We start from the raw sequence: 8,337 nt of genomic DNA, 5'->3' as shown, positions 1-8,337 counted from the left end.
TTACCCATTATTGCAGATTTAACAATTATTTTGTCTGAATAACAAAAAACTTGAATATGCAGCAAAAGTACAACATTTGTATATAGGTACCTAACTAGTAGACAGTTTGTGTGGGGGCGAGAAATAAACAGTCTGATCACTGTTGTACACTTTCCATGAATAAACTGACATGCAATTAGATTACATCACGCTATTGTTTTGTGGCAAGGATGAATCGTGCCAGTCACGTCTGAGCAAGCTGAGGCAAAAATTGTACTGGTAATGTCATGATGTATTTGAAACATTGCTGAAGGTCTTCCTCGACAATTCCACTACTTCACAAATCCAATGATTATAAGAGCTCTGTACAAGGGGAACAAATATCCTAAGCCTATGGCATTGTTAAACTTCAGTCCTTTATTACAGTAAGAATTTGAATAATTGGTGTTTGTTTTATAGAGCCCGCAAGGCAATCTGATTGGCTCTGCCAACATTCCACAGTGGTCACAGAATGTGTGCAACAGTGACTAGAAGCTTATTTGCCACCCCCACACAAACCGTCTGGCATGGAGACTAGTTGGAACAATGAGTCCTTATTCTCACAGTGATTGCATAAAGATGAGATGACTTCGATCCAATAAGCATTTCTTGGCATTCTGTAGTGTGTTAGGTTACCTCATTAGACGTTGAATTCCCTAGCCAGTTGCTTGCAATATCTGAGTTTCCACCTACAAATAAGAACATCATACCCAATACACACAACATCACACAAAATCATGACCACGTTACCACATAATAAAGTGGTGATGAAAATTAAAATATCTATAATACACCTATCAATGTATTTACAGGGAGAATTGACACAAAACTGTTGCCACGCTATAGGGCATTAATTTTGATAATCATTCATTAAGCACACAAGTATACTTTTTCTTGTAACTTGTCATATCTCTGTGTGTAGGATTTGACACAATAGGTTTGCCCTTCTATGGGTCATTTGACATTCAGCTGTTTGAAATCCCCATATATGCCCAAGGGCAGGATAGTAGGGTAATACATTGATAGGTGAATTAACGTATATAACAGTAGCATCTCTATAGGGCAAGGAACATCTCTAAGTAGCGAAATGTTATTTTCTATTGGGACTTATTGTCACTACAAATATCAGTCACTTAATTGTTACTACAATAGAATAGCAAATAATTTTTCATATTTCTTTCTGAGAAAGTAGAATTTGGTAATACTAATAAGATGACAAAAACCACAACTGACGTTCAGCAACATAATATTATAGTTCCAATACTCAGTAGGACCATCTGCACAGTCGTAGATGGTTTTACAGAACCACACATAGGTAGTGACCATTTATAACTGGTACAACAGATAAAAACAAACAAGTTATCTAATGTCAGATTTAAAAAAAAAAATTTAAACTCAACACATTCGATAGAGCCGTTCTTCCATGAGAGAATTCATAACACCTATAGTGACACACACACACACTTGATTTATTGTTTAACCTCAATGCAATCGGCTTAAGTTGTTCTTCCTTGCAGGAGGTACAAACAGTTTAATACATAGCACAAAAACGAGACACACACACACACAGTGGTGTAAAGAATAAAACACAAGCTGCTTCACACTCACATAATCAGTTTCACCAACCTATGAATAGCTCTGTGCTGCCAGGTAATGCGAGACGCCACTGACAAATCAGTTCATAGTGATGAGGCAGCCAGTGAGAGAAACAAGGTAAGAACAGTCCTTCTGAAAAAACGGCAGGAGGAAAGAGTTCTTCTAAACTGGCTCAATTTTTTCGCCCTTCTTTTCTAGCGGCTGCCAGCCTGGCGGAGAACACGACGTTGTTGGCCCTGCTAACTACTGTAACTAGTCGGCTTCAACATGTCAGTATCCAGGATACGTACACAACATTATCCGGAAAAAATATTTCGTGAAAATTTTCTAAGTCCAAAGTGTGCCCAAAAAAAAAATTCGCACGGTCCGGTTGGTCAGGCCTGAGCCGGACCAATAATCTGGAGTTGAACCAACTAGCTGACCAGTTCGAACTAAATTACTCTCATGCAATCTTTGGACGATCACATCTACATGTAGCTAGCTACGTACATTTTACAGATGTTATTGAAAATGCATGGCACTAGTTACCTAGTTTCTCAGCCTAACTAAAGCACAGAATTACACGTATAATACCTCCAATTACCTTACAGTACAGCATGGCATTCTTATCGTTTTGTACAGAAATGATTGTGGGTTCTACGTACAGTATCACGTGTGCTGACAGTTGGCATTTATCACGTGTAAGGCAGGTGCCTTCTTTGATTCTAAACCAGCATACTTATATCACAATTCAATCTTCATAAAATAATCATTAGCATTCCTTGGCTTGTATCTCTTGGCTTCTTTTACTGGGCGAAGGGCTGGCAGTGACAAACCAGATGACTCATTCCGCGGCAAGAAGCTGTACACCCATACATTACATGGTGGCCATCTGGATGAGATGTTGAGTAGAAATCACTCCTCTTCAACTACCCACTCGTCCTGTCGAGATACTGAACAAACTCCAGTGCCTAACTGGTAAAGTAGATAATAACAACTCTCAGTCTCACCCACATCGCGCCATTTTCGAATACTGATTGGTCTCGTGACGGTCCACCAGTATATTTACGTGATGATCCGTTCACTTCATACAAACCAGTATAGTAGTATACTGTATTTTTGTAGCTGTGTAGCTTTTTATTGTAGCTGTGTGAATTCACTGTATAGTAATTATATCCTAGCTAAAGGGGGCCATGCTGCTGTGAAATTTGGGGGGACAGTTGCAAGTTGCTAGCTAGTTTTACTTTAAAATTTAGCATCAATTTTAAGGCATTTTCAAGTCTTTAAATTGTAAAAATTCTGCAGCTCCTGGGGGTTGCACCCCCAGACCCCCCCTTGAACTTCTAATTGCTAGCTATAACTAAATGAACCATACAGCAAGTTTCATGCTGTGTCCCCTGTATGTCAGGTCTACAATTATACATAGTATAGAAAGTCTGAAAAGAACAACAGATAGGCTTGAGCATATTTATATAGCTAGCTAGCAGTGAAATATCACTAAAATTGCATATATCTGAGTGTCTGATTTTCAAAAATTTCCTGTGGAGGCATGCCCCCAGACCCCCTTAGGATGCTCGTGCTTCGCACTTCGCACTTCGCACACTGCATAACAGCTCCTCTCTCATTGGCATGTATATAGTAGCAATTTCAACATTATAGTCAATGGCCTGACCAACTCAATTTTCCCTCCTCCGGCCCTGAGTACTGATGGTCTGCTAGCTCAAGGCCGGCTATACCGGCCATTAAAAATCTAAAATTTACATATTACATTACTTATAAAATTACATTACTTATACTTAGAGAGTTTTTATTTATTTATTTTTATTTATTAATACTTTAGAGAACTGTACAGATCAATAAACAAAATTAAACAATATTTAAGAGTTTATGATTAAATTACAGAACTGAAGGTCTACCAGTGTCAGACCTTCAGTGCTAATAATAATAATAATAATAAAGTGTCTTGCACTGGTAGCCATAATTAATTACGGGTAAGTAGAATTCTAGGAAAACGGGAACGGAACGGAAACGGAAAGCGGGAACGGAAACGACCAACGGAAAATGCCTGATGAAGGTTATCATGTCAATATACGGGTTAGATTTTACAGCATGATGCTTCTTTGTAACATTGTTGGACCCTCCGTACTGTTCCGCTAAAGCGATCGAAACTCTCTAATAGAGCAGTCACCGTGCATTAAAATACTCTACTAGAACAGTCAAGAATGTTTTTGTAAACTGACTATGCGGACCTGCTTTAAACCTGTGAATGATATGGCTGGCAAAGATTAGGTATGTAGACTAGCTAAGTCATCAACACTGACTGTTAACTGTTCCTTTAAAACTATAAACATTTAAAAGATTCAACACTGAAACATGCTTGAAGAAGTTTGTGAAGTATTCTAATTATATAGACTGAAGACAGTGTCTATATAGGCTATGCACTTACATGCAACTTCCTGATAAGAATTATGTATGATAAGGTATGCTGTTAGCTTGCTTGTCAGCTCCAAGACGTGCATGGCTGGTCTCATATGACACACACTAGCTTTATCATCAACACTCTATTTAATTTTTTTTCATTAAAGCTTTACAGCACAAATGCTGAAGGTCTGTAAGACACCTGGTCCTACAGCCTGCTCAAAGACATTAGATACTAAGACATTAGCTGTGTTTGAAAAGTTGCAGAAAGGAGAAAAAAAACCTGAAATAACTATACTCCTTGAAACCATACAAAAGATTCAACAATTAAGAATGAAGTGATTTACAAAGTATTCTAATCAATTGACAGTGTTTACATAAAGATGTTCCTTGTCAAGATAAAAGTTAGGTAGGTGGTAGATACAGTATGTGTCAGGCTGAGGTGACTCCAATGAAGAGGCTGAGGGTTGCCAGCTATAGTACAATGATTCACAAGCTTTCAATACTAAAAGACCCCTGGTGAGATACATGGTTTGCAAAACATTCTGTGACTGCTCTATTAGAGTATTTTAATGGACGGTGACTGCTCTATTAGAGAGTTTCGATCATTTTAGCGGAACAGTACGGAGGGTCCAACAACGTTACAAAGAAGCATCATGCTGTAAAATCTAACCCGTATATTGAGATGATAACCTTCATCAGGCATTTTCCGTTGGTCGTTTCCGTTCCGTTCCCGTTTTCCTAGAATTCTACTTACCCATTAATTACTTACAAATTGCAATATTAAAGCTATATAACTACAAATAATAATTACAAGGGGTAGCTATAAAGAGTAAAGTTAAAGAATAAAATAGTTTCAGGAGCTGGAATGTTTAAACATTTGGAACAGGAGCAACAGAAATAAAAAGTACATATATTATTACTGTCAAAATTGTTAACAAAATGATTCCAATAATAATTCTTGAGTGTGAATTTGATAGTTTGGAGGGTTTGGGATAGGTCAATTAATGGTAAGCTGTTCCACAATCTGGGTATACGATAGACGTAGGAATTCATTACACTGTTTTTAGATGCTATCATGTGCCTGAGTTTGTATCCTTCTGATCTTGTTGGTCCAGAGATAAATTCTACAAAGTTTAATATGTTGAACTTTTCAGATGGAAATTTTACTGATTTTATAAGTTACATTAAAGGGGGGCGGTGTGTGTTGGAACAACTACTACATGGGCATAAAAAATGAAAAGTGCAAGGGTTGTCATGTTTAAAGTTTGATAAAAAATGTGACCATAGAAACTTATATATCCTTGTCTTGTTCATTTTAATAGATAGAGATAAGTCAATAGGGGGTAGGGCATTCCACAATCGAGGGATTCTATTGAAGAAAAAATGTCTACCTGCATTATTATTATTGTTTCTAACATGGACCATTTTACCACTTGAGGAGGACCTGGTATTTCCATCAGCAAAAGTTATGTAGTCTGTGATATTAAAAGAGGGAGAGGGATACTTGAGTGACTTTAGCGTAAACACTATTTCGTTAAGCTCAAAGGTGTACATTAAAGGTAATAGGTTAAGTTGTTTGAGCCTATCAAAGTAATCAGAACTGTAGTCATTCAAAATAAACTTTGTTGCTCTCCTCTGGATCTGTTCAATAAGTGAGATGTCCTTGATAAGGTTATGTCTCCAAATCACTGAACAGAATGTAACTTGCGATCTCACTAAGGAAAAATACAAAGTTCTCTTGGCTGTCACTGTTTGATGCCTGCTGAGCTGCAATGGAGCAGTCCCAACATTCTGTAGGTCTTAGGAATTATGTTTCTGTAGTGTTGATCCCAAGATAGGTCTGATGATATTATAATGCCGAGATCTTTATGTGAGCTATTTGTTAAAACCTGTGTCAGCTATTTTGTAATTATATAGTGATGACTTTTGCATTAATACTAAGGTGGACACTCTTTTTGGAGTAAAGAACATATTATATCTCGTACTCCACAAAGTTATTGATTCTATATTGTTTTGAAATGCTGAAATATCTCCAGAACTACAAACAGTATTATAAATCTTGGTGTCATCAATAGATAGTAAAGTTTTACTGATGGTAACAGAAGATGGTAAATCATTCATGTAAATAATGAAGAGTAGGGGTCCCAAAATACTCCCTTGGGGAACCCCAGATAGAGCCGGCAAGGGGGCAAATAATGACTGATTAATATGAACATGTTGAATTCTACCAAATAAGTAGCTCCTGAACCACTTCCACAATTTGCCCTTTTCCTCAATTTGCCCTTTCTACTATAGCTATAGCTTGCAAAGTAACTTGTCATGGTAATGTCAAAAGCTTTCTTTATATCCAAATAGATAACTCCAATTTGCTGGTTATGGTTGTTGTGCACAAAGTTTAAAAATACTAGCAATTGCTGAAGAGTTGACCTGCCCCTGCAGCTGAGGGCACCAAATTGTACTAAAGAAATAGATTCAGATATAAAATTGATAATTTTATCATATACAAATTTTTCAAGTACTTTAGATATATTGCATAAAAGTGAAATAGGCCTATAGTTGTTGACTAAGCTCTTGTATGTAAGATCTTCCGAGTCAGTAGCAACAACTTTTCAAACAGGTATGGGCTAATTGAATCGGAAGATTGGAGGTGGGGTCTATTCCACGGAACAGAACGGAACGGAATGATGGACTAAACTACGGAACGGAATGCTTTCTGAAATTGAAGCTTGCAGCCTACCATTGCTGTACAAGTTATCGGTGGCACTTCCAGTAGGTAATCAAACGTACCTTAAGAAAGATAAAACGAATTTAAGGATCGATTGTGGGTTCTTGTTGGTTGTCGTTAGTAACGAAGTACTAATTGTGGGAGAATAGCTGACTCAATGTGTTCATCTTCGGATGTATCAAGTAGGGAACTTAATGCATGACTTGTTTTTACTAGTATGTGAGTTGTTTTTGCTTACTTTGACTTTAGAATGTATAATTTGGGGCCCAGCCTTTCTAATCGGCATAAATCAGTATGTAGCTACACTACAAAGGAAACAAGTATGGTGACAAGCTGAATCAACTCAGTCTAAGCAGAATCTATTAGGAATTTTGTGCAGTGTGTGAGGAGCAAACAATCAGATACCTCAAGGAGGCTATATTGTGTGAACATCAATGATCGATTCATTAACAGAGTAGTGGACTAATGCCAGATCTCAGCCTGAATAGTGAGTTGAATACAGGATGGGGTCTATTTTACAGAATGGAATGCTTTCTGAATCAAAACTTGCAGCTTGGCTAGCCACTATCATTGCTGAAACTGCATTTTATCAGTGGAGCCTCCAGGAAAATGGAATAGGATGATAATAAAATAATAATATCTGTCTCATGCAGTGATTGTTCTACTACCTGATATATCAAGCAGGTCTCTTCAATTCATTTATTGCATGACCAAGGCAAGTTTTGTTACTACAATACAGTAGCTGATTAGATGTCAGTTGTTTCTGCTGATCTTGACAAGATAGTTTAGAAGACCACTCAATTTCAGTTTCAGAACATAATATCCACAGAGAATTAACTAAAAAGTTACTGGTGACAGGAAAAGGCTAGGTGACCATGACTTTATTCAGTCAAATAAACAGAATATATGGTTGATTGAGTGAGGTATCACTTCAGAATGTTCAGATGACCAGTGATGGGATGCATGGATTCATCGAATTTTTGTTGCGGTTGGAGACATTAAATATCCAAAAGTAAACTGACTGTATAATATTAATTCACTTTCTTTATATTTTCTCAGTCTTGAGCCTGTATACAAATAATTAAATTTTTCTTAGTCAATAGAAATCCTAGAATAAGATGGGAGAGAAAATTTATCTTTGTTTACCTATACTGTACAACTTCAAAGGAAAATGAAGAAAACATACAGACAAGTCAATAAAATTAGTACAACTACAATAAGGTGAATTATAGATTTAAATACTTAGAGCCTTTAGATAATTTTTGTTCCAAAGCAAAATTATAGATGGAAAAAAAGACTGGTGAGATCTTAGTTAATTAACGACAGTGGATGGAGATTAAAAGGGTGGTAACTTCTTGAATATGTTGCAATGTGGAGGTACAAATCAAAATGGGATATCAATTTCATTATAAAAAATTTGTACACAAATAATCTAGCAATACTGTATTCATTTGTTCTCCACTTAAATATGCTACAACAGTGTCAGTACTTTGGCAGTCTACCTTGAAATCTCAACTCTAGAGTAGATCCAACACAGAGCAGCCCGCACTGTAACAAATACATGTGATCCCACCAGGCAAACGTGATTTGGACCAAGA

At 36.9% G+C, this 8,337-nt stretch overlaps 1 long non-coding RNA gene across 1 annotated transcript; it reads right to left on the bottom strand.

Moving 5' to 3' along the window:
* Window positions 1–553: 553 nt before the first annotated feature.
* On the bottom strand, window positions 554–1,942 carry LOC136238497 (uncharacterized). The gene is made up of 2 exons (XR_010693011.1): window positions 1,645–1,942; window positions 554–707 (listed from the first exon to the last, which is right to left on the bottom strand). It is a non-coding gene; the product is annotated as an uncharacterized lncRNA (long non-coding RNA).
* Window positions 1,943–8,337: the final 6,395 nt, after the last annotated feature.

The sequence above is a fragment of the Dysidea avara genome, chromosome 11 (assembly GCF_963678975.1).
Source record: "Dysidea avara chromosome 11, odDysAvar1.4, whole genome shotgun sequence".
Taxonomy (NCBI): Eukaryota; Metazoa; Porifera; class Demospongiae; order Dictyoceratida; family Dysideidae; genus Dysidea; species Dysidea avara.
The sequence above is the reverse complement of the archived record's forward strand: the minus strand, read 5'-3'. Positions and strand labels throughout refer to the sequence as shown.